Consider the following 13,806-nt stretch of genomic DNA (forward strand, 5'->3'; position numbering starts at 1 on the left):
AAAGCTTTAATTGAAAACGTGTGCAGATCTTGAAAGGTGATTTAAAAAATCATAGTACTGGTATGTCTAGCCCCAGCAATTACATGTTCTCAGAACAGAAACTAAAGTAAGGTGGCTAGATTTTTTAAATTAAATCCCGGGACATCTTTTTTTTTTTATTTGCAAATGGTAAACATATTTCCTCAAATTATATCTATGCAGTCAGTGGTGTAGTGTGGGTTGTCAGCGCCCGGGACAACGCAAGAAATTTGCACCCCCCGCCAGACTTTTAGCACTCTCTGAATCCCTTTCACTAGTACAGTAGTACTGTCCAACTTGATTCCTACACTGACATACCTGACCACTGAACTAACCTACCTGATTCCTACACTGACCTACCTGATTCCTACACTATCCACTACACTAACCTTCCTGAATCCTACACTGACCAATACACTGACCTACCTGATTCCTATACTGATCACTACACTAAACTATCCGATTCCTACACTGACCTACCTGACCACTACACTGACCTACCTTATCTCTACACTTACCTACCTGATTACTACACTTTCCACTACACTAACCTACCTGATTCCTACACTGATCTACCTGATCCCTACATTGACCACTACACTGACCTAACTAATTCCTATACTGACCACAACACTGACCTACCTAATTCCCTTACTGACCACTACACTGACCTACCTGAGTTTTATACTCACCAACTTGTTTGATTTTGCTGGCCTCCACGATAATCCATTGGAGCAGGGCTCCCCAGCACCAGGTAATGTTCCCGACACCCAGCCGCTCCCTAGTATCCCCTGCCAAGAGCTTTTACAATAGCCGCCGTATGCTATGCACCGCCCCTCCCCTCCGCTGTTCTCACACACACACACAGACTGCCCGCACCAGAGGAATCATGGGGGAAAGGCTGTACCACAGGAGTCCCTGGGCGGGGGGCAACACAGCACATTTGGGGGGGCACAGTAATGATTTTGCACCCCCAAATGTTGCACCTGGGGCGAGAGTACCAGATGCCCCCCCCATGCCACTGTAATCTGGGGACAAACTAGCTCCAGGAACAATCCAGGGACTGTCTCCGGAAACGGGGAATGTCTGGTCACCCTAAACTACAGATGCACAGAAAAAAATGGTGGGTCTAGCTATACAGAGCATCTCCTAGCTATAGAGGGCGGAAGGGACAAAATTATTTAAAAGCAAACAATGGATGTGTAGCACCCTCTAGTATGCTAGTGTATATAGTTGTAGTGTAGGAAAATTGGCCAGGTCTGGGTTGAATCTGGGTCAGGAATGAGTGCTGACTGGATGACTCGGCAAGCACCATCTCTGGTGGCTCCCCCTGCATCTAGAACCTTGGAGAAGCTTTCAGAAGTATAGAGTGGAGCCTAGTCTCAGAGGAAAAGACATCCACATGCCAGGGTGTGCCACTCAGTTGGAGGGAACTTGTTAAGATAGGCTTCAGTATATATGAAATGTTGCCAAGGCCTTCAGGTCTCTTAAAAGGCGCCTTCCATATTTTACAGGGTAGCTATAAGGTCTTCCATGTCCCTAAGTTTATTAACTTTGGAAATCCAAAGAGACTTCAAGGGCTGAGTAGCATCTCGCTGATGGTAAGTGAGGCCTTGTATTTCTTGATGGAACTCTCCGACAGGTGCACCTGGCACGCGGCAGGGATTTCAGACACATCAACCCCCATGAGCGTTTTGATTATACAGGTCACCTCCTGCCAAAAAGGCTGGATTTTAGGGAAATGCCACACCTCCAACATGTACTCGGGACCTGAGGGAATATCAGATGAAGGGTAGTGGGGACCCTATACCATCAGGTAAGGATCTTATACAACATCCCATTTCTTGCTGAAATGGGAATCAGATCTGGATGTCCAGTTTACTGAAAAACAAAGAGGGACAATACTTAATTCACTCAGAAATCTTCCATTGCGACCCTAGATCAGGAGACATTCCATTATAGCAGTATACAGGGTAAAAAGGCAGTGAAGGGTTGGTTCCCTTTGATGGCACAAGCTCTCTAACTCTGTAAGCAGGCAGGCAGTCCTGGGGACCTAGTAAGCTTCTGAAGAAAATGGCAGAGAAGGAGGCCACTGCAGATGTTCAGGGGCAGGTTGAACATAAGGAAGAGCGCCATCTGGCCCCAAAAAGTCAGTGAAATGTAGATGGCCACTGGACAGGAAGTATTGGAACTGAGGATTATGAAACCCCAAGACAAACGTAGGGTTGTCAAAGATGTGGTTACACAGTGGGGCAACGGAAGGCTTCCCCAGAAACTTATAGGGTACTCCAAAACATAAGGTGAACACTGATACCGCGTACACACGATCATCTTTCGGCATGAAAAAAACTTTGTTTTTGAAAAACGTCATTTAAAATCATTGTGTGTGGGCTACACATCATTTTTCAGGTTCTGAAAAACGAAAAAAAAAAAAAATTGAACATGCTGCATTTTTTAACGTCGTTTTAAACGATGTCATTTTTCGGGTTGTAAAAAATGATCGCGTGTGGGCTAAAACGACGTTTTAAACTCGCGCATGCTCAGAAGCAAGTTATGAGACGGGAGCGCTCGTTCATAATGGAGTAAGCACATTCATCACGCTGTAACAGACAAAAAAGTGCGAATCGTCTTTTACTAACAAGAATCAGCTAAAGCAGCCCAAAGGCGAATAGAACTTCCCCTTTAGAGTGCCGTCGTACGTGTTGTACGTCATCACGCTTTGTTCATCATTTTTTTAAAACAATGGTGTGTGGGCAACATCGTTTTTAACCACTTCCCTACCGGCCCATAGTCAAATGACGTCCACAAAGAACCTCTGCCGTTCAGAGTGGACGTCATATGACGTCCTGGGCTTTGTGAGGGGATATCTGAATGATGCCTGCAGCTAGAGGCATCATTCAGATATCCTTCTCTTGTGCCGGCGATTCTGCACAACGTAAGAACGATCATAGTGGCGGTTCCGCCACTAGATCGTTCTTACAGGCGGCGGGAGGGGACATCCCCCCCCTCCCGCCGCCATCCGGTGCTTCTCTGGGCTCTCCCGTGCCATCGGGGGCCCGGAGAACGAATCGTCTGGCGCTCGCAGGAAGCATAGAGATGACTGGTGACCATCTGGTCACCAGTCATCTCTATGACCGTCGGAGGACCCGGGCGCGATGTGATGACGTCACGCCCGGGTCCCCGTAAGTAAACAAAGCCGCGATTGCGGCTGCTAAGCAACGGTAAACATGAGATCGGTGAATTTTTTTTCACGATCTCATGCTTTCAGGCCTGGAGGAGAGATGTGAGGTCTTATTGACCCTGCATCTCTCCATAAAGAGGACCTGTCACACACATTCCTATTACAAGGGATGTTTACATTCCTTGTAATAGGAATAAAAGTGATAATAAAAAAAAAAAAAAAAAAGTGTAAAAAAAGAAATAAATATGTAAAAAAAAAAAAAAGAAATACATTTTTTTTTTTTAACGCCCCTGTCCCCAGTAGCTTGCGCGCAGAAGCGAACGCACACGCAAGTCCCGCCGACATATGTAAACGCCGTTTAAACCACACATGTGAGGTATCGCCGCGTGCGCTAGAGTGCCAGCAACAATTCTAGCACTAGATCTTCTCTGTAAATCTAAACTGGTAACCTGTAAAAATTTTCAAAGCGTTGCCTATGGAGATTTTTAAGTACCGAAGTTTGGCGCCATTCCATGAGTGTGCGCAATTTTAAAGCGTGACATGTTAGGTATCTATTTACTCGGTGTAACATAATCTTTCATATTTTACAAAAAAATTGGGCTAACTTTACTGTTTTGTTATTTTTTTAATTCATGAAACAATTTTTTTCCAAAAAAAAGGCGTTTGAAAAATTATTGCGCAAATACCGTGCAGAATAAAAGGTTTCAATGACCGTCGTTTTATTCCCTAGGGTGTCTGCTAAAAAAACATATATAATGTTTGGGGGTTCTGCGTAATTTTCTAGCAAAAAAATGATGATTTGTACATGTAGGAAAGAAGTGCCAGAATAGGCCCGGTATGGAGGTGGGTATAAAAGCCCTGTATGGAAGAGGTTAATGATGAAGTTGGAAAAACGTAGTTTTTTGGACATGCTGAAAAACAACGTTTTTTTTCATGCTGAAAAATGATCGTGTGTACGTGGCATAAGATCTCGTGGAAGTGGGGAGGCTATACACGGCCAACTCTTTGCTGTACCCCCCTGAGTCCTCAAGTTCCAGTAATTATACGACCACAGGAAGCAGGATAGTTTTGAGAGCATTACAGCGACCAAAACAGGTGAGTCCAGAGTAAAATCGGTTAAATGTTCGTGGAATACAAATTGGCTGCATGATGTTGTTGTCAGAGTAGCAGATTAAGTCAGTTGCCCAACAGAAAGAGAATGAAGGCTGAAGGAGCCTGATGAGTAGAAATAACGAGGGCCCAGGACTTTGAAGGGTTGATCTGAAAGAATGACAAAACCCTACAAGTGCGAACAGCTTGTAACAAGTGTGGCAAAGAAGATAACGGGTCCTCCAGAAAGAAGATCAAATCATCAGCGAAAGCCACCACTTTCTGGAGGCCATCCGGGCCCGGGGCCTTCCTCGGGTTAGTGTGCCAGTGCAGTGTCAGTTTTTATTGTTTTGGTCCTCCAGAAAGAAGATCAAATCATCAGCGAAAGACACCACTTTCTGGACACTGGACAATTTGTCCTCAGTGAGATATAAGCTCTGAGGGCATCTGGAGGCATAATCTTTACATTCGTTAGAGAGTTAAGGGCAGTCACGAGATGGGGGGAGGGCAGTTCATAAAAAACTCTATAGTAAGCCTGCGTAAGGCCATCCGGGCCCGGTGCCTTCCTCGGTTTAGTGTTCCAGTGCAATGTAAGGGCTAGATTCAGATAGCCCGCCGTAACTTTGTGCGGGCGTAGCGTATCTCAGATACGCTACGCCGCCGTAACTTAGTGAGGCAGGTTCTGTATTCACAAAGAACCTGCGCCCTAAGTTACGGCGGCGTAGCGTAAATCTGCCGGCGTAAGCGCGCCTAATTCAAATTGTGAAGAGGTGGGCGTGTTTTATGTAAATAAAACATGACCCCATGTAAATGACGTTTCTAACGAACGGCGCATGCGCCGGCCGTGAACATATCCCAGTGCGCATGCTCCTAATCACGTCGCAAATAGTCAATGCTTTCGATGTGAACGTAATTTACGCTAAGCCCTATTCGCGAACGACTTACGCAAACGACGTAAAATTTGACGCTGTCCCGACGTCCATACTTAAAGGGGTGGTTCCCCCTAAAACACATTGCTAACAATAGATTCGTAAGACCCGTTACACTGCGGGTAGGCTGGCTTTTTTTTTTTTTTTTTTTTAGTACATACCGATATCTCCCCGTCTCGTTCCTTGTCGGTGGGCGTTCCTAGTTGATTGACGTTCCTCGGACGGGCGCGTACGTGACGTCACGACTTTCCGAAAGAAGCCGAACGTCGCTGCGCATGCGCCGTATAGAGCCGACTCTATACGGCGCATGCGCAGCGACGTTCGGCTTCTTTCGGAAAGTCGTGACGTCACGTACGCGCCCGTCCGAGGAACGTCAATCAACTAGTTCCGCCCACCGCCTAGGGACGAGACGGGGAGATCTCGGTATGTACGAATAAAAAAAAAAAAAAAGCCAGCCTACCCGCAGTGTAACGGGTCTTACGAATCTATTGTTAGAAATTAGTTTTAGGGGGAACCACCGCTTTAACATTGGCTATGCCTCATATAGCAGGAGTAACTTTACGCCGGAAAAAGCCTTACGCAAACGACGTAAAAAAAATCCGCCGGGCGCACATACGTTTCTGAATCGGCGTATCAAACTTATTTGCATATTCTACGCTGAAATCAACGGAAGCGCCACCTAGCGGGCATCGTAAATATGCACCCTAAGATACGACGGCGTAGGAGACTTACGCCGGTCGTATCTTAGCAACATTTAAGCGTATCTCAATTTGAGCATACGCTTAAAGTTGCGACGGCGCGGATTCAGACTTACGACGGCGTATCTACTGATACGCCCGTCGTAAGTGTTACTGAATCTAGCCCTAAGTTTTTATTTTTCAAAATAACAAACATGTTACTCTTACCTGCTCTGTGCAATGTTTTTACACAGAGCAACCCTGATCTTCTTCTGGGGTCCTCTGATAGCTTTTCTGGCCCCTCTCTCACCTGTCAACTGCCCTCATAGCAAGTCACTTCCTATTGGGGCACCCGTGCATGCTCGCTCCACACACAGAAAGCGCCCCAGTCCTACCCTCCGCTCCCTCCTCAATGGCTGTGATTGACAGCAACAGCAGCCAATGTCTCACACTACTGTGGCTGATCCAATGCTCTGGGATCAAGATCAGGCTCAGGTAAGTATAAGACGGGCTGGGGGAGGGGCTGCATGCAGAATTTTTTTTTTTATCTTAATGCATAGAATGCAGTAAGGTAAAAAGCCTTCCGCCTTTAGAACCACTAGATGGCAAAGGTAACCTTCTTAACCAGGTGATCACTATGATTGGCTGTCACAGTGATCACAAGGTTGGGAGCCCATCCCTAAGTGCCAATCGTAAGCAGTGACCGGGAGCTGTCAGTGATAGTGTGGTCACTGTATTTGAAGTGCCAGATGAGCGAGCCCTAGGGTTGCCACCCTTTCTTCAAATCAAACCTGAACACTTTTTCTTTATCATATAAACTATACATATATTTTGCTATCAAATAACATTTCTAATATATCACGTTAATAACAAGAGTCCCCCTTTACATCTGAATCCGCAGAGTAGCCCTTTTACATCAGAATCCGCAGAGTTCCCTTTCACTGTAAGGGGGGACTTTGCAGACTCTGATGTAAGGGAGAACTCTGGGGACTCTAAAGGATGCTCTGGGAATCCTGATTTAAGGGGGAACACTAAGCATTCTGATGTTCGGAGAGGACTCTGCTGTAGGTGGGAACACTGTGGCCTCTGGTGTAAAGGGGAACTCTGATGTAAGGGGTGCTCTGAGAACCCTGATTTACCTTAGTGTATTCACTCAGAGGCAGGAGAGAGAAGGGGAGAGGCTTCAGTCACAGACAGGGATGGATGGTGAGCTCACTCACACCTTGGCAGTCAGCACCTCTCTTTCAGATGTATCTGAGGCTGCTAGACTTCCAATTTCCAGCCCCCACTTTCCTTTTCTGAGGCACAGCCCCGGGCATTGGAGTGTGGGTAGACACAGAGGGTTAGAGGTGGGAGAAAGAGGTGCAGATCGCGCCCTATCTCCGCTGTGTGTGTTTTTTTTTGGGGGGAGCGTTGTTTTTTAGTGCTGGCTTTGGTCAGTGGGAAAGAGAGTGTAATAGACATTCTCAGCTTAGCCAACTGCAGCCAGCAACCCTGCTGGGAAGCCATAGTCCAGTCTGAATAATGTGTCTGGGTTTCAGGCAGTCTGAAACCCAGACGCGAACTGTCCGGGTGAATCCCGGACAGGTGGCAACCCTAGCGAGCCCCCAGCACAAAACAGCAATGCCAGGTGCACACATACAAGTGGCAGCCCAGCACTCCGTTCGCACATAGTGTCAGAGGCGCAGCGGCGGCGGGGGACTGTTTCTGTGTCCCGACTCCCGAATTAAAGCAGATGTCCCCTGAAAAAAAAATATTAAAAGCCAGCAGCTACAAATACTGCAGCTGCTGACTTTTAATACTAGGACACTTACCTGTCCTGCAGTCCAGCGCCATCTGCAGCAGAGGACGAGCGAACCAGGAAGTGAAGCGCTCCGGCTTCCCTGCCCGGTTCCCTACGGCGCATGCGCGAGTCCCGATCAGTGGGAGTGGGGGTGGAGGGTGGAGCTCCGCTTTAATGGAAGCAAGCAAACATTTATTGATAGGCACTGGTGAGGCTGCATTGATGGGCACTGGTGAGGCTGCATTGATGGGCTCTGGTTAGGCTGCATTGATGGGCGCTGGTGAGGCTGCATTGATAGGCGCTGGTGAGGCTGCATTAATGGGCGCTGGTTAGGCTGCATTGATGGGCGCTGGTGAGGCTACATTTGATGGACGATTTATTAAGGTGGGATATACATGGGCAGGGTAAAGGGGGTGGAGTCAGGGGTGGTTTCGCCTAGGGTGTCAAAAATCGTTGCACCAGCCCTGAGCACAATGATTGGCTACAACCGATGCACATTTAGGATATTCAGGTTGCGTACAGGTAAGACTTATCATACACTTACCTGTAGGTAAAAGTTACATATCCAGAATTTACTAGCACTTGAAATTCACTTGGGCTTTCATTTTTGTTCTTGGATATAGAGTTGTCTGCGACTTGTACCATACACACATATAGAGGCAAGAACAAAATGCTTTCAGAGAAGGCCGTACACCCAGATTGTGTGTGTTTTTGCAGTGACCATCTGCATACTTCAGTCTGTACAAACATGAGATTGGTAATTATATTTGCGCAGTGTGTTCCTGTATAAGCCACACATCTGTAGGTCTGGAGGGGTCCCGCGGCTTCCTGCTCAATGGGGAGCCAGTGCATGTGGGAAGAGGTGGGAGTGCGCGGTGGGTGGGGCAGGATGAATGGTTGGCTTATGTAATATTTAGTTCTAAGTGTAGAGTGTATGTGTCCTGGGACTTGTATTTTCCACACCGAGGAATGTTTCCCTCACTACTCAACTAGTTCTTCTATCACCAGCCTATAAATTCCTATCAGCCTCAAATCACTTCACTGCTGTGCAAATGGGGAGTATAACGCATGACCCTTATAGCCAGACACTATATATAACACATGACCCTTATAGCCAGACACTATATATAACACATGACCCTTATAGCCAGACACTTTATATAACGCATGACCCTTATAGCCAGACACTATATATAACACATGACCCTTATAGCCAGACACTATATATAACACATGACCCTTATAGCCAGACACTTTATATAACGCATGACCCTTATAGCCAGACACTATATATAACACATGACCCTTATAGCCAGACACTATATATAACACATGACCCTTATAGCCAGACACTATATATAACACATGACCCTTATAGCCAGACACTATATATAACACATGACCCTTATAGCCAGACACTATATATAACACATGACCCTTATAGCCAGACACTATATATAACACATGACCCTTATAGCCAGACACTATATATAACGCATGACCCTTATAGCCAGACACTATATATAACGCATGACCCTTATAGCCAGACACTTTATAACGCATGACCCTTATAGCCAGACACTTTATATAACTCATGACCCTTATAGCCAGACACTTTATAACGCATGACCCTTATAGCCAGACACTTTATATAACGCATGACCCTTATAGCCAGACACTTTATCTATATAACGCATGACCCTTATAGCCAGACACTTTATATAACGCATGACCCTTATAGCCAGACACTATATATAATGCATGACCCTTATAACCAGACACTTTATCTATATAACGCATGACCCTTATAACCAGACACTTTATATAATGCATGACCCTTATAGCCAGACACTTGGGGGCAGATCCACAGACAGAGTACGTCGGCGTATCTACTGATACGCCAGCGTACTTTCAAATTACCCGCGTCGTATCTTTAGTTTGTAGAGTGTATGTGTCCTGGGACTTGTATTTTCCACACCGAGGAATGTTTCCCTCACTACTCAACTAGTTCTTCTATCACCAGCCTATAAATTCCTATCAGCCTCAAATCACTTCACTGCTGTGCAAATGGGGAGTATAACGCATGACCCTTATAGCCAGACACTATATATAACACATGACCCTTATAGACAGACACTATATATAACACATGACCCTTATAGACAGACACTATATATAACACATGACCCTTATAGCCAGACACTATATATAACACATGACCCTTATAGACAGACACTATATATAACACATGACCCTTATAGCCAGACACTATATATAACACATGACCCTTATAGCCAGACACTTTATATAACGCATGACCCCTATAAACAGACACTTTATATAACGCATGACCCTTATAGCCAGACACTTTATATAACGCATGACCCTTATAGCCAGACACTTTATATAACGCATGACCCCTATAAACAGACACTTTATATAACGCAGGACCCTTATAGCCAGACACTTTATATAACGCATGACCCTTATAGCCAGACACTTTATCTATATAACGCATGACCCTTATAGCCAGACACTTTATATAACGCATGACCCTTATAGCCAGACACTTTATCTATATAACGCATGACCCTTATAACCAGACACTTTATATAACGCATGACCCTTATAGCCAGACACTTTATATAACGCATGACCCTTATAGCCAGACACTTTATCTATATAACGCATGACCCTTATAGCCAGACACTTTATATAACGCATGACCCTTATAACCAGACACTTTATATAACGCATGACCCTTATAGCCAGACACTTTATATAACGCATGACCCTCATAGCCAGACACTTTATATAACGCATGACACTATATATACCGCATGACACTATATATAACGCATGACCCTTATAGCCAGACATTTTATATAACGCATGACCCTTATAACCAGACACTTTATATAACGCATGACCCTTATAGCCAGACACTTTATCTATATAACGCATGACCCTTATAACCAGACACTTTATCTATATAACGCATGACCCTTATAGCCAGACACTTTATCTATATAACGCATGACCCTTATAGCCAGACACTTTATATAACGCATGACCCTTATAGCCAGACACTTTATACAACGCATGACCCTTATAGCCAGACACTTTATATAACGCATGACCCTTATAACCAGACACTATATATAACGCATGACCCTTATATAGCCAGACACTTTATATAACGCATGACCCTTATAGCCAGACACTTTATATAACGCATGACACTATATATAACGCATGACCCTTATAGCCAGACACTTTATTTATATAACGCATGACCCTTATAGCTAAATCCCCCGGCGGAATTCAAATTCCGCGCTAGGGGGAGTGTACTATTTAAATCAGGCGCGTTCCCGCGCCAATTTAAAAGCGCATGTGCCGTCCGGGGAATTTCCCGGCGTGCATTGCTCCCACTGACGTCGCTAGGACGTGAGTGGTTTCGCCGCTTACGTAAACGACGTCCATCCGTATTCTAGAACGACTTACGCAAACGACGTTAAAAAATTCAAATTCGACGCGGGAACGCCGGCTATAATTAACATTGGCTGCGCCTGATAAAAGCAGGGGTAAGTATACGACGGGTACGCCGCTACGGAAACGTCGTAAGAAGACTGCGTCGGGTCCGCGTACGTTCGTGAATTTGCGTATCTCGCTGATTTACATATTATTCAAGGTAAATCAGCGGGAACGCCCCCGGCGCCATTTTTAAATTGAAAAAAAGATCCGACAGTGTAACACAGTTACACCTGTCAGATCTTAGCCCTATCTATGCATATCTGATTCTATGAATCAGGCGCATAGATAGGACCAGTGTAAGTCAGAGATACGATGGTGTATCTGTAGATACACCGTCGTATCTCTTTGTGAATCTGGCCCTATATCTATATAACGCATGACCCTTATAACCAGACACTTTATAACGCATGACCCTTATAGCCAGACACTATATATAACGCATGACCCTTATAGCCAGACACTTTATATAACGCATGACCCTTATAACAGACACTTTATATAACGCATGACCCTTATAACAGACACTTTATATAACGCATGACCCTTATAGCCAGACACTTTATATAACGCATGACCCTTATAGCCAGACACTTTATATAACGCATGACCCTTATAGCCAGACACTTTATATAACGCATGACCCTTATAACCAGACACTTTATATAACGCATGACCCTTATAGCCAGACACTTTATATAACGCATGACCCTTATAGCCAGACACTTTATCTATATAACGCATGACCCTTATAACCAGACACTTTATATAACGCATGACCCTTATAGCCAGACACTTTATATAACGCATGACCCTTATAGCCAGACACTTTATATAACGCATGACCCTTATAGCCAGACACTTTATATAACGCATGACCCTTATAGCCAGACACTTTATATAACGCATGACACTTATAACCAGACACTTTATCTATATAACGCATGACCCTTATAGCCAGACACTTTATCTATATAACGCATGACCCTTTTAGCCAGACACTTTATCTATATAACGCATGACCCTTATAGCCAGACACTTTATATAACGCATGACCCTTATAACCAGACACTTTATATAACGCATGACCCTTTTAACTAGACACAAGGGCCCAGATTCACAAAGCACTTACGCCGACGTATAACAAGTTACGCCGACGTAAGTGCAAATGTGCGCCGTCGTATCTGTGCGCCAGACCCACAAACTAATATGTGCCTAAAAACAGGCTACACCCCGCCGACGTATCTTGCTTACGCCGGCGTAGGGTGGGCGCACATTTAGGCTAGGAGCATGGTGACGCTCCCATTGATTAGCCATTCAAACATGCAAATGAGGGAAATACGGCGATTCACGAACGTGCTTGTGCCCGACGCTTGCTACGCGAGATGCGCGTAATTTGTACGTCCGGCCTTAAAGTTATTCCCCATAAAGGAGGTGCAACCCAGCAACAGACATACCCAGGTTTGCACCAGGGAACACAAGCCGGCGTATTGTGCGTTGGACGTGTGTCTGGCTGGGCGTACGTTATGTTCACGGCGTACGCAGTGATCCGGTGTAGCTTAGGCAGTTTTGCCGGCGTGGTTGTGAACAGGCGCATAGGGGTGCGTCCACGTCACGGTGCATGCCCAGTTTATAATACGTACCTGTCTGGCGCGCGGCCCATCATTTGCATGGGGTCACGCCTCATTTGCATGGGCTCACGCCCACTTCCACCTACGCCGGCGTACGCCTTCGAAACCCACGCCACGCTGGCGCAGCGTTGGGAGCACTGGCTTGCTGAATGCAATGCTTGCCTCTCTGCGTTGCGTTGGGGTAGCGTATAGTGTTTACTCTACGGCGGTGTAATGTGCGCCTTACTTTCTGTGAATCTGGGCCTTTATGTGTATTATCATGCAGTGTATGTCCTTCCTGGGACAGATACACATTTCAGCTTTGAAGTGCACCTACAGCCTCTGAAATGTCACAGATTCCATGTAAAATGGCAAATCTCCTTAAGGCTGGGTTCACACTACTACACTACTTTCATCCTACTTTGCTCTGTGTTCAATGTTTCCCTATGAGAGCGTCTTGTAGCGTCCTACACAAGTCGGTCCGACTTTGAAAATGCTCCCTGTACTACTTTTGGTCCTACATTGATCCTACTTCAGGCCCATTGAATATCATTGAAGTCGGACCAAAGTAGTATCCTGTTCATGAAAGTAGGATGGATGTAGGACCAATGTAGGATAAATGTAGGACCAATGTAGCAGAGCAAAGTAGGATGAAAGTAGTGTAGTAGTGTGAACCCAGCCTAAGGCTGGGTTCACACTTGTCCTACAACGGTCCTACATTGGGAGCTCATGTAGCATGACGTGTGAAAATCAATGTTTCCCTATGAGAGCTGTCTTAACTGGTCCGACACAAGTCGGTCCGACTTTGAAACTACTCCCTGTACTACTTTGGTCCTACTTTGATCCTACATCAGCCCATTGAATATCATTAAAGTAGGATCAAAGTAGGAGCCTTGTCCTAACCATCCGACTTTTGACATCCGACTTGTGATTACAGCAGCAGTAAAAGGAATTTATCTCACTCTGGGATTGTTTTGATTGGTCAAAG

This window comes from Rana temporaria, chromosome 5, assembly GCF_905171775.1.
Source record: "Rana temporaria chromosome 5, aRanTem1.1, whole genome shotgun sequence".
Classification (NCBI taxonomy): domain Eukaryota; kingdom Metazoa; phylum Chordata; class Amphibia; order Anura; family Ranidae; genus Rana; species Rana temporaria.